The following is a 13,648-nucleotide window of genomic DNA, read 5'->3' as shown; positions in this document are numbered from 1 at the left end:
TTCTGAAAGAGGTTAGGGGCAGTTGCAAACCAGAAGTTCAGAGAATTAGGGCCAGAGAGCAGAAAATGTTAGAAAGGCTCAGGAACACTTTTCTTTATGGACAATTTTTCTGACATTATTATGTTTGGCCAAACTGTGCCATCCTTCAAAAGTTCTGCAGGTTGAAGGCAAAAGAAATCAGAGAATTCCTACCACAAAAAGACAAAGGGCTTAGGACGAACCCCGAATAAACGTCATGCTACAGGGGTGCCTCAATAGATCAGACTGCAGTACTTGCAACCTCTCCATACCATTTAAAAAAATTACAAAGAAAAAGCAGACCACCTAGAACTTCATTTTCCTGGTGATAGAAGAAATGTGCTAGACAAAAACATCCCTTTCTCCTCCTGTCCGGGTTACTTGGCAGCCACAGAAAACACTTGACAGAAAGTTCCAGAAGCGCTTCATATTGAGTTTGAAAAGTACAAATTCCCACAACAAGTGACTAAAATAGCAATATTTTAGCCCTTCACAGGAATCTGGTTATTATTACCATTAATGCCAAGGATCTTGTTTCTATTCTTTTTGATTTAAGGTAATTTCCTTCATAAAAGCCTGCTTTGTGAAGCTCTACGCAGTTACATTGGTTTCAGCAGAAAGAGAACCGAGCCTGTTGGGAAAGTATCGTGTTGTACTGAAACTCTAGAGGGCCTGCTTGTGAAGAAGAACCCCCTTTGTTTCTTCTCTGAACCTGATGCAGTTCTTCAGTCTTCATTTTCTAGTTCAGTGCTCTAATTTCAGTGTTGTCCGCTCTGATGATGCTATCTCTACTTGAACATGACAGTTTCCAAGGATGGTCTCCAGGAGGCTGTACCTACCTGGTCAGGCTTGGCTACGACCTGGCCAAAGAGATTCAGTCAATGCCCATGTGTAGAAAGTGACCCCATGACTCAGGGTCCATCTTATAGGCCATGAGGAGGGACAGATCCCAATGTGTGAAATATCTAGCTCAGGGGTTCTCAACCAGAGCCAGTTCTGCCTTCCACTGGATATTTAGCGATGTCTGGAGACATTTCTGATTATCACAATTTGGGTGGCCTTGGGGGTGGGTGTTCTACTGGTATCTCATGAGTATATGTCAGGAATGCTGCCACACTTCCCACAAAGCACAGGAAAGGTCCCACAATGAAGATTTATCCAGCCCCAAATGTCAACAGTCCTGAGCTAGAGAAACCCTGAGACAGAGAGAGACACAGGAGCCCTCATGTGTTGGCCCCGCCCACCTCCTAAGTCATAAGGTTCTCCACCTTCCCCTTCACTCCCTGAACTCAAGGCATACAGACACCTTCCAGATCTTGACCGCACTGTATTCCCTCAGCATATTCGGATCCCTCTGTCTGCCAGGCTCTTCCCTTTTCTTTCATCTAAATGGTGCCTTCTCATCCTCCAGGTCTCAGCTCGATAGATTGGAAGTCTTTCCATGAAGTCTAAGTCAAATCTCCCATTACTGGCTCTCTCCCCGTTATTTGTTCTTTTTTCAAGGATTTTGAAAGTATATTTATGGGTTTTTCAGAACTCCCTAAGCTCTCTGCCTCTAAGCTCTTAAGGGCATGTGCTAACAGCACTAACTCTGGAGCCAGGTGGCTCATGTTGAATCCCTACCCTAGAATGTGCTAGCTGCGTGACACTGGGCAAGTTCCATAACTTCTCTGTATCTTTTTCTTACTCCAGCATGAAGATAATAACTGTATCTAGCTCATAGGGATGCTGTGAGAATGAAATGAGAGGTGTTCATAAAGTGCTTAGAACAATGCCAGGTCGATAGTGAGCACCATATAAAAGTTGGCTATGATTATTACTTCAGGAATGAAAAACTGCCCTTCTCAGACATGAAGCTATATAAGAAAGACAGCATTTTCTGTTCCCATTAGCATGACCCTTCATCACTGTCTTTTCTCTACCAGGGGAATAAGAGCTCAGATCATTTGAGGCAAGGGAGTCAAAATCAATGCTTTCTATTTACAGATAAAGAAGTTGAGACCCAGAGAGGTTAAAGGATTTGGAAAAATCACATGGCAGGTTTCTTTCTCCTGCATCAATCCTTCTCTCTCCTCCCCCACCCCATCTCCTCTCCTCCCCTCCCCACTTGAAGGTGATAACTGGTAGGACTCCTGATCCACACTAACTGAATAGCCCATAGCAACTATCTTCATCTGACTGCAGGTCCCAGCTCCCCAGCCTTTCTACAAAAGACCTGGGAGTTATAAAATCCATGCTTATCAGAACAAAGCACACGAAACAGAACACAGCAAGGTTTCTAATCAGAGATTTAAGGTGCTTATATAACAGCTTAAGGCAGGAGGGGTGAGGGTGGGGGAGAAACTAGACCTGAAAAAAAGAGTAGACCACAGGCAAATAATAACCTAAATGAATTAAGAAAACACTGAGGCAGTCTCCTGAAGTTTTCTGCTGTTACATCACTGATCCTGAGACAGGGCTGCAGAATGTCTCCGCAGGACTACATGGGCCAAGCCATTATCTCATTTGTTTTAACTCCCTCAAATCCTAATTCACTCTTTGTTACCTGTCCACAACCCCCAGCCTCTCATGATAGTTCTTGCTCTTTTTCTACACTAAACAGGTTTGTGTAAGCTTACTCTTTGGCAACACTACAGTGTTTTAGCCCAAAGAGGCCCTGGATCTTAGACCTCATGGAGAGGAGTGTGGTGTCCAGTCTGTGGGGTGGCAATGCCTCTGACCTCTTGGTCTGACCACACTTGGGGAGCCTGCCCATGATTGGGTCCTACTCTCTAAGAAGGACATGAGCAAACTACAATAGCATAAGAGAAGTGGAATCAGAGTAAGACACTTCGTCATAAGAGGAGGACAGCGTAGAAGAAACTTGGGGTGGACCGTAAGAGCTGCCTTCAATAACATGAAGAGCTGGTAGGTTTTCAGTTTCCAGTGATATTACAGAAAAAGCTCACACAAACTTCTAATTCTCCTACAACCCCATAATAATACTGATAAATGATAGACATGGAAATTTTTTTTATAAATACAGCTAAGCTCATAAAAATAAAGTAAAATTTCTAGGTACTAGAAAAAAAAAAAAAAGAGGGAGTTCTCATTGTTGGCTCAGTAGGTGAAGAACCCAACGGGTTTGATTCCTGGCCTCCCTCAGTGGGTTAAGGATCCGGTATTGCCGCAAGCTGCCACGTAGGTCACAGATGCAGCTTGGATCTGGTGTTGCTATGGCTGTGGTATAGGCCAGCAGCTGCAGCCTCAATTCCACGCTTAGCCTAGGAACTTCCAGTCCGGGTGGTAAGCTTTGCTGTACCAGTGCATCCAGTGAGATACTGACACAAATATCTAGAGGTTGGGTTTTAATCCCCACAAAAGACCAAAAGATGGAGCTTTGGGGTCCTGTAATGGAGAATCTAAAAGCATTAAATGGAGATTCTGGGCGGATGGTTGCTTCAATTTAACCCTCACTCACAGGCCCAGGAAAACCCCGTGATATGTGATTCTTTCCAAAGTTCCAGGTAAAGAAACAACACTACCCCTGAAGAACAAAACCTCAAATACAAGAGTGTGCTCCAAATTTATTATTATTATTATTACTATTATCATTATTACTATTATTTGTATTATTACTATATTATTATTATTACTATTATTTGTCTTTTTAGGGCCGCACCCACTGGCATATGGAAGTTCCCAGGCTAAGGGTCAAATTGGAGCATTAAGCTGTGGCCTACACCACAGCCACAGAAACACCAGATACAAGCTGCGTCTGTGGCCTTCACCACAGCTCTCAGCAACACCAGATCCTTAACCTATTAAGCAGGGCCAGGGATCAAACCAGCGTCCTCATAGATGCTAGTCAGCTTCATTTCTGCTGAGCCATGATGGGAACTCCTGTTCTCCGAATTTATACTCCTTACCTGGTGTATTAGTCAGGGTTCTTCAGAGAAACAGAAACAGTAGAAGAGAGAGAGAAATTTATTTTTAGTAATAAAATGGCTCATGCAATTGTGGGGACAGGTAGGTTGGAAATCTTCAGGGCAGCCCCGCAGGCTGAAGATCAGGGAAGTGTTTATGTTGCAGCTCAAATCCAAATGCAGTCTAGAGGCAGACTTTCTTCCTCAGAGGACCTCAGTCTTTTTCTCTTAAAGCCACCAACCAATTGGATGAGAGCCAGATTATGGAGAGAAATCTGCTTGACTCAAAGTCTACTGATTTAAACGTCAATTGCATCTAAAACTCACAGCAACAACTAAACTGGCATTTGACTAAAAACTGGGTACCATGGCCTAGCCAAGTTAATAAATAAAGTTTATCACCATCCCTGGCATGTGAATCCCACACCAAAAAACTTAATAAAAAAATTGATCTTAGGGAGTTCCCTTTGTAGCTCAATGGTTAACAAATCTGACTAGGATCCATGAGGATGTGGGTTCAATCCCTGGCCTTGCTCAGTGGTTTAAGAATTTGGCATTGCTATGAGATGTGGTATAGGTCTCAGATGCAGCTCAGATCCCACGTTGTTGTGGCTATGGTGTAGGCTACCAGCTCTAACTCCAATTCGACCCCTAGCCTGGGAACTTCCACATGCCAAGGGTGCAGCCCTAAAAAGAAAAAGAAGAAAAAAAAAGTATTGATCTTAGACTGCCCCCCTTGGAGCAGAACAAATGAAAAACTTCTCTGCAGAGAACATTCCCTACCCCAAGAGGAATAAAACAACTAAAGATGTACTCACAACTAAAAATTTTGTTACAAATCAACCATAAAGAAGGGAGGGATGGATTGGGAGTTTGGGATTAGCAGATACAAATTGTTATATTTATGCAAACTGTTAAACTATAATAAAAAATATATAGTTATTTATTCATTCTGTAGAATATAGTACTTACTGTATAGCACAGGGTACTATATTCAATATCCTGTAATAAACCATAATAGAAAACAAGATGAAAAACAATGCATATATATGTATAACTGAGTCATTTTGCAGTACAGCAGAAATTAATATGGCATTGCAAATCAACTATATTTTAACAAAATACTTTTTTAAAAAAATCACATAAAGAAGACTAGAAGGTAAATGAGAGGATTATTCCATCAAGAATTTAAAATAAAAAAACAACCTGAAAGAAACCATAACATACATTTAAAATTTAAAGAAATAAAAGAATGACTAGAAACTATAAGGAATGAATATTGCAAAAAAAAGATAAATTTGAAAAAAGAAACTCCTAGAACTCTTATAAATGAAAGATACAAAGGATAAACAACGAATTAGACAAAACTGAAGAGACTGAAGAGAGACTAACTGGATCTTAGAAAATTATCCAGAATATAGCATAAAACAAATATGAGTAATTTTTTCTATGTTGAAGAAGAATAGCTCTCATTATAGAACATCAAGCCATGGTCAACCATCATTCAAGAATGGGAATTTAAAGACATCACATCTTCAGAAAAGGACACAAGAGTTTATCATCTATAAAAAGAAGCTGAGCTGAGGAGGAAGGAGAAGGATGAAAGAAACAATAGTTAATGAAGAAATGGATGAGCGTGTGGATAGATCTAAATACAAACTGTAAAATAGCAGTAACAGTGGTAATGTCTGACTTTTGCAGAGTTTAAAAACAAAGTAGAGCTAAAATGCAAAATAATGATAACATGAAAATAGAGATGTTTAAGAAGATCCTAAGGATGTAGAGATTCTGATAAATTGTAAAATTATTACATTAATATGCATGAGTTACAGAGACCTGGAGCTGCCCACACAATGTGTTCTCTTTCTCCATCTTTCTTATGGTAGAAACTTGAGTCTCTACAAAGCAGCTAAAAATACTCATCTTGCCTAACTTCCTTACAGATAGGAGAGCAATGTGTTACAGTTTCAGCCAATGAAATATAAATACAGATTACTGGTAGGCTTCCAGGAAGAACACTTTTCCTTTTATCCTTTTCTTTTCTTCCTACCTGGAATGAGTACACATGATTGGACAGACAGCAGGTATCTTGTGACCATGAAGTGAGGATGAAGTCACATACTAAGGATGGGAGAAATAGATAATAAAGTAAACCCAGGTGCCTGATGATACACTTAGAGGTACACTAGCTCTACACTGCCTAATTCTGGCATTCTTGCTACAAAATAACCCTTTCATATTTAATCCACTGTTTTATATTATTTGCAGCCAAATGCAATCCTAAATTACACAGCATGTTAAAAAAAAACTTAAAGATAATCACAAAAAGAGATTTTGAATGCATGTAAATTTTAAAACAATAAAAGAAAGATGGACTAAAGGAAACTCAGTCAATATAGCAGAAGACATAAAATAAGCAAAGAAGCTAAGAGTATAACAAAAACATAAAAATATCAATATATACCAGTAATAACTAGATTCCAATTACACATAAAGATGAAAAGGATTAACATTACATACTAAAATGATAAAAATGCTAAGATCAAATAAGAAATAAAGCTTTTTTCCCCAGGAGACACACTAAAATATAATAACAAGGAAAGATCAAAAGTAAAGAGATTGGAAAAAATACATCAAGCAAACATCATCCAAAAAAAACCAAGTGAGGAAACAACATTAAAATCCAAAAAAGTGGAGGAAATGATTACAAAGTAATACAAAGACAAATTCTCTAAGAAAATACAATAATCCTAAACTTGGTGCACCTAACAACATAGCCTAAAAATAAGAAAAAAAGAACTGACGAATTCACCATAACAGTGAAAGATTTTATCTTAAAGTAGCCTTAGACAAATGAGTGAAAATTGCAGAAGGAAAGGGCACTGACTTAGTCTACAGAGGAAAAATCTGATTTTCAAAGCTGACCAAAATGGAAATGGGCTGCCTTGGGAGGGAGAACTACAAATTCATGGAAGTTTCACAGAACCTATTGCTGGCATAGGCAAGCAGCAGACACTTAGCTCCATGAGGGCAGGAACCATGTCTGCTTTGTTCACTCCTACTTATCCAATGCCTCAAGCAGAGCCCAGCACAGAGAAGTCACCACTAAGAGTCTCTTGAACGAATGAATGAATGAACAATCCAGATAATAAAATGGATGAAATAATCTCTAGAGTGGCTTCCAATTCTGAAGTTCAGTGACTCTTATATGCCCACTTCTCTGACCTTTGCCCTTAGTCTACTCTGCGGCCACAAACCCATGAGACTTGAGGCTGGCACTGAGAAAGCAAGGGTAGGGTAAGAAGTGGATGGAAGCCAGCTCTGCAAAAAGCTTGCAAGCATCTTCCTGCCATAGAAATTCCACTTGGCCACAGTAATTTCCCTGGCCTTGGGCCTGGAGGGAGGCAGCAGATGGCCTGCCCTTGGTAGAGCCTTCTGGTCAGTACGTCTTCTCTGTGCTGCTTACAAGGGTAGAGGAGCAAGACTGCGAGTAGGTCACCAGGTCAGTCAGGTCCATAAACCGAGCTTCTCCCACATACTGGGTTCTGGGACACCTTGAAAGGAGGGGTTAAGATTCCTAGCACCAGAGATTCCATAGATTAAGGAGGGACCGTGTCCCTGTACTTGGGATATTTCAGTCTGATCCAGACACAGCCCTGCCTTCCTGGAAGCCATTATGGACTGATGTTTGTGTGTTTCCCGAAGACTTCATATGTTGAAATCCTAACTCTCAATGGTGTTAGGAGGTAAGGTCTTTGGGAGGTAATTAGATCATGAGGGTGGAGCCCTCGTGAATGGGATTAGTGCCCTTATGAGACCCCCAAAGATCTTCCTCAACCCTTCCACCACAAAAGGACACAACACAGGACAGCTATCTGTGAACCAAGAAGGGGTCTTTCACCAGACCTCACCAGAATCTGGCATCTGGATCTTGGACTTCCCAGCCTCTAGAAGAGTAAGAAATAAATTTCCATTGTTGATGAGAAACTCATCTGTGGTACTTTGTTAGAGCAGGCCAAAAGGACCAACCCTAACCCTAACCCTAACCCCTAACCCTAACCCTAACCCTAACCCCTAACCCTAGAATGAACACCACACATATTTCCTCTCATCAGGAAAAAAATCAAATCTCATGGAAGACACCAGGCCCCGCCCTCAGGAAGCCCTAGTCAGAGCCTGCCATGTCTCTTGCCCTCTGGCCCAAGCAAGACTGGGGAGGAGGAAATGACAGGCCCAGGAAGAGGCCCATTTCTGTGATGAATGCAGGCTGAGCACTGCCACCAAGAGATACCTGGAGGATATTCCCATGGCCCTGCTATTGGGGTCAGGGCTCCCCTCCCGCCCTGTCTCCCCATCATGATGCCTGACATGCCCCCACACCTCCACCACCCCACCGTTGGAACAATCCCTGAGCCCTAAACCTGTTTCTAACACAAGAATGTTGGCCCCTTTGCCACATCCTGATCTTCCTCTCTCTGTTTTTGTTCCTTTTCCCACCCTGCCTCCCCCTCCCCCACCCCATCCCCATTTCCCAAGCTCACTCCTGGGAGACCAGACCCGACAGCCCACTGGTGATCTTGTTTTACATGAGACATTTCCAAAAAAGACCAAAAAGTCCTTTCCAGGAAAATGCCATTTTTAAAATTCCGCTCCAGACACTGTGGCAACATTAGGAAAACAAAGACTTGGCAGAAAGATTTTTCTGAATCGGGACTTTCTCTCTAAAATACCTTTTGCAAATTGCCTCCACTGGGAACAGATCCAAGGATAAGCTCTGGAGCACCCAGGCAACTTCAGACAGTGACCTCTGGTTTGCACATCACCCCAAAACTTTCTTTCCTGGGATCACCCCAAGATCTACCCCCAGCCTTAAAGAGAGAGCCCTTCCCAAGGGTCACCAAAGGAAACACCTGTTTCTGGAGGATCAGGAGATGCTGCTGCTTCCTTCCTTCAACATCACTAAACTGGGGGGCCAGGCTGGGGGTCTGGGCAACAAACAGTGCCTAGTAGGAAGCTATCTGCCCTTAACATCCAAGTGAGAGGAAAATATATTTTCCCCGGAATACGCAGTGATGTTACTCCTTTTGCATATATCAGGTATAATCGTGTCAATGTCACGCATATATATTGACATATATATGAGTAATGACCATCATTTATTAAGCATTTATCAGGTGTCCACCCAAAACCTATTGTTTAGGTTTTATCTTGTTTAATCCTCATAACAATTGTTATGGACTAAATTGTGTCCCCCTTCCCGAATTCATATACTGAAGTCCTGAACCCCAGAACTTCAGAAAGTAACTGTATTGGGGAAAGAGTATCTTTTTCCCACATCACTTTGTCATCCTTTAGTTTGTCTGTTTGCCTGTTTTGCTTTGGGGTTTTTTTGTTTGTTTGTTTTTTTGTTTGCCTACCTATATTTTTTTTTTTTACTCAAATGAATTTATCACGTCTGTAGTTGTATAATGGTCATAACAATCTGATTTCACAGGATTTCCATCCCACAGCCCAAGCACCTACCTATTGAAGTATTGTTGGTTTACAGCGTTGTGTTTGTTTCAGGATTCCATGATACATGTATATCTATCTCTTCTTTTTCAGAATCTTTTCCCTTGTAGATTATTACAAGGTATTGAGTATAGTTCCCTGTGCTATATTCTAGGTCCTTGTTGGTTACCTATTTTATATATAGTAGTATATGTATGTTAAACCCAAACTCCTAATTTATCCCTCCTCCAACCTCCTTTCCCCTGTGATAACCATAAGTTTGTTTTCTATGTCTGTGAGTCTCTTTCTGTTTTGGAAATAATTTCACTTGTATCTTTTTTTTTTAGATTCTACATATAAGCAAATCATATTATATTTCTTTCTCTGCCTGGCTTACTTCATATAGTATGATAATCTCTAGGCCCGTTCATATTGCTGCAAATTGCTTCATTTTGTTCCTTGTTATGGCTGAGTAATACTCCATTGCATATATGCACCACATCTTCTTTATCCATTTATCTTAATAGGTAATTTCAATGCCTCAGCTATTGTAAATAGTGCTGCAATAAACACAGGGGTACATGTATATTTTTGAATTAGAATTTTCTTTGGATAGATGCCTGGGAGTGGGATTGCTGGATCATATGTAACTCTTATTTTTACATGTGATCAAATGTAGACAGATAGGGGTGTTCACAGAGGAAAGACTACGTGAAAACACAGTGAGAAGGCAGCCATCTATCTACCAAGGAGAGAGGCCTCAGGAGAAACCAAGCACCTTGCAGACAGCTTGACGTTGGGCTTCCCAGCCTCCAGAACTATCAGGAAATTAATTTCTCTTTTTAAGCCAGAAAGTCTATGGTATTTTGTTATGGCAGCCCAAGCAAAATAATACAACAACCTATAACTTTAATATGATTTCTATCACCATCTTACAAAGGGCAAAACAGTCTCAAGATCGTATGAAACTTGCCCAGCACAAATGACAGAGCTGAAGTATGAGAGTCAGTTGTCTGACTCCAGAATACAAACTCTTAGCATTATGTCCAGTTGCTTCTCTTCCATGCTCCACTACGTATGTGCATAGCCTATTTATTGCTGCATAGTAATACAGCCCACAACCTAATGGCTTAAAACAGCAACACTTATTTTGCTTAAGCAACAGAAATTTGGTGTCAGCTGAGGTCTAGCTCTCACTTGTTTGGTCACTGATGCTGTCTGTCAGGACCTAACTGGACCTGTTGGTCCAGACACTTCATGTGGCCTCTCTTAAGTGGCTGAGCTTCTTCCTAACATAGCCATGGGCTCCAAGGTGAGAATCCTGAGAGGCAGAGCCCAGCAGATGCTGTATCACCTTTTCTACCCCAGCCTTGGAAGACACACAGCATCACTTTCATTAGAATCCAATCGCTAAATCCAGCCCATGTTCAAGGGAAGAGGAATTTGATGCTACCTTTTGATAGGAGGAGTGCCAAGAAATGAACCTGCCTACATGTTTTAAAACCACTATAGCACATGCACTGTTGACGGAGTTGTCCATGTTTTACGACAGGTGTTTATTTACCAGCAGCACCATATCACTGAAAGAGCATCAAGCTGGGGGTCCAAAGCCCTGAGCAATAGTCTTTCAGCTGCAAGGGGCCAGGATTCTACCCATGCATGGAAAGAATAGGACCTGCTTTGGGTTCAGCCACCCTCTTCTCTGTGGCACTTAGGACACTTAACTCCATTCTAGCCTCTAAAACAAACACTGATCTCCATCAAAAGGAGTTTTAGGATGCTGCTCTTCTGATGCTCCATGTGTCTCTGTTATAACTTGAGTCCTACCTTGTCCCGGTGCCCAAGCCACTGTCCAGAAAACGTAGCAAGCCGTGTAGTACTGAGCACTTCCTTTGGTGGCAGACACTACCACTGGCACTTCATATTTATTTCATTAAGCTCTCCTTTTAACCTGATGAAGTAAGTAATATTATACTCCCCATTTTATAAAGAAACTAATGCTCAGGGGAGGTAAGTCATTGGCCCAAAAGTTAGTAAAGGACAGAGCCATAACTCTCGGCTGTGCCCTGACCAGCTCTATCTCCTCCAGGACCCCTGCCCAACATCCAGGCCCTGTTGACAGGCTTCCTGCACAGCCCAGCTGCCTGCCAGGACATCTGATGGTTTCTGGATTGGTCCCCTCTCTGCCCCACTGAACTTTTGGGGACTCGCCATGCTCCATGTTGGACTTTATCTCTGCACCCCCTGCATCATGAGCTACTCACTCACCAGACTCTTACCTAGAAATGGCTGTGATACTGGGTTCGCCCTCCTGACCTATGTCCAAGCCTTTCATGTCTGTCCCACCCATCCTGGTAACTGGAGAGTACCCTGGCCTGGCTAGAGAGCAAAACCAAGCAAAACAGCATCACAATTGAAAAAAAAAGCGGAGGATCCAGAGTCATACCGAGCTAGATCCAAGTGCTGACTCCACCATTTATTACTTGTAGGCAAAAATAATGAGACCCACGTTGCCATATTGCGAGGATTGAGTTAATACATGTACAGGACTTAGCACAGTGCCTGATACATAGTAAATGCTTAATAAATATTAGTCATCTTTGCTGTTGTTATTATCAGTAATATTTGTAAAAGATCCACTAGAGAGCCTAGCATATGGTAGGCATTCAAAAAATGATAGCTGTTAATCTCATTGTTTAAATCCTGGAAAAGCTACAGGAATTCAGCGAAGGGCCAGATAACAAGGTAGCGAAGACAGAAAACAGGCTGCCCAAGCAACTGTGCAGCTCTGCAGATCTCTGCCTAAGCCTCGAGCTTGGGTATGACTGGCCTTGATTAAGTGGAAACGCCCCTTCCAGAGCTCACATCTTCATCTCTCTCAATTAGGAGATGACAAGAGCTTCCTGAGCTTGGAAGCCCCCGGGAAAAGAAATTTCAAGAAAGAATATCAGAAAACAATCTTTGTCTGTGCTCCTGCCCAGCATCCCCTGCTGTGGCAATGCAGACCACTGGCCACCACATCCTGCTTTGCTCATCCAGTTGTCTTACTGATCTATGGTTTCACAGGCTTCATCTGAAGCTGCAAGTTCTTAGAAGGCTGGTGAATGTGGTCAGAATATGTATAGGTCTCCAAACTTCAAATCCTCTCCAGGTTGAGCTGTAACAAGGACAGCAAGCAGGTAGATAGCAAGCAATCATCATGTTTATAAGAGGTGGATCATCTCACTCGCACACACACACACACACACACACACACACACACACACACCCCTTTGAGCATTTGGGAGCTGATGTACTGGTAGTGTCCTCTTCCACTGCATTGTTCCTGCTGCTATATTCCTAGGGTTCTCTGGTCTAGACCCACCAGTGCTTGCAGATCCTGAGCCAGTGCTGATCAAGCTGGGAGGAGAGTGGGGGAGCAGATTACCAAGTTTGAACAGACCATGGGAGTTCTCTTGTGGCACAATGGGTTAAAGACCTGGCATTGTCGTTGCAGTGGCTTGGGCCACTGCTGTGGTGTGGGTTCAATCCCTGGCCCAGAAACTTCCACATGCCTTGGGCATGGCCAAAAAAAAAAAAGTTTGAACAGACCCAATGGCTTAGAATAATGTCACCAGATCAGTTACAACTGCTTGGCTCCTATGTTCCTCATGATTTTCCTTCAAGCCAGATGATCAATGAGGTGACAGATATATTCTCCAGACCACTCTCATTTCCATCTTCCAGTCAGACATGGATCTGGTGCCCTCTGGGATGACCTTGAAGAGCCCCCATTACTGCTCATGTTGCCTCTGATCTGAGCTCTCCCTTCTCTGCTCCAGGCTTTGCCCTCTCCTGAATACGAAACTCCTTCTGCCTCAATTTCTAGTGCCTAATTTTGCCTCAAATCCAGTTCTCCTCTATATCAGTCAGGTATTGCTAGGATAATATTGTAAAATAATCCTGGAAGCTTACTAGCTTATAAAAACAAATGGTTATTTTTCTCACAGTCTGTGGATTGGGTGGAGTGGCTCTGATTCAGGCTGCGGGTCAATGAGAGATCAGCTCCATTTGTCGCTCATTCTGGGACCACCAGCTACCTGGGCAGGCTCACCTCATCATGGATAGAAGAAACACAAGAAAAGGCCAGTGGAAACTTCCCACGACTCTTAAGTCCTTACCTCAGAACTGGCCACTGTGAAATCCACCCATATCCACTGGCCAAGGCCAGCCATATGGCCAAGCCCAAAGTCCAA

This window comes from Phacochoerus africanus, chromosome 5 (assembly GCF_016906955.1).
Source record: "Phacochoerus africanus isolate WHEZ1 chromosome 5, ROS_Pafr_v1, whole genome shotgun sequence".
NCBI lineage: Eukaryota > Metazoa > Chordata > Mammalia > Artiodactyla > Suidae > Phacochoerus > Phacochoerus africanus.
This window is presented reverse-complemented; position numbering follows the sequence as displayed.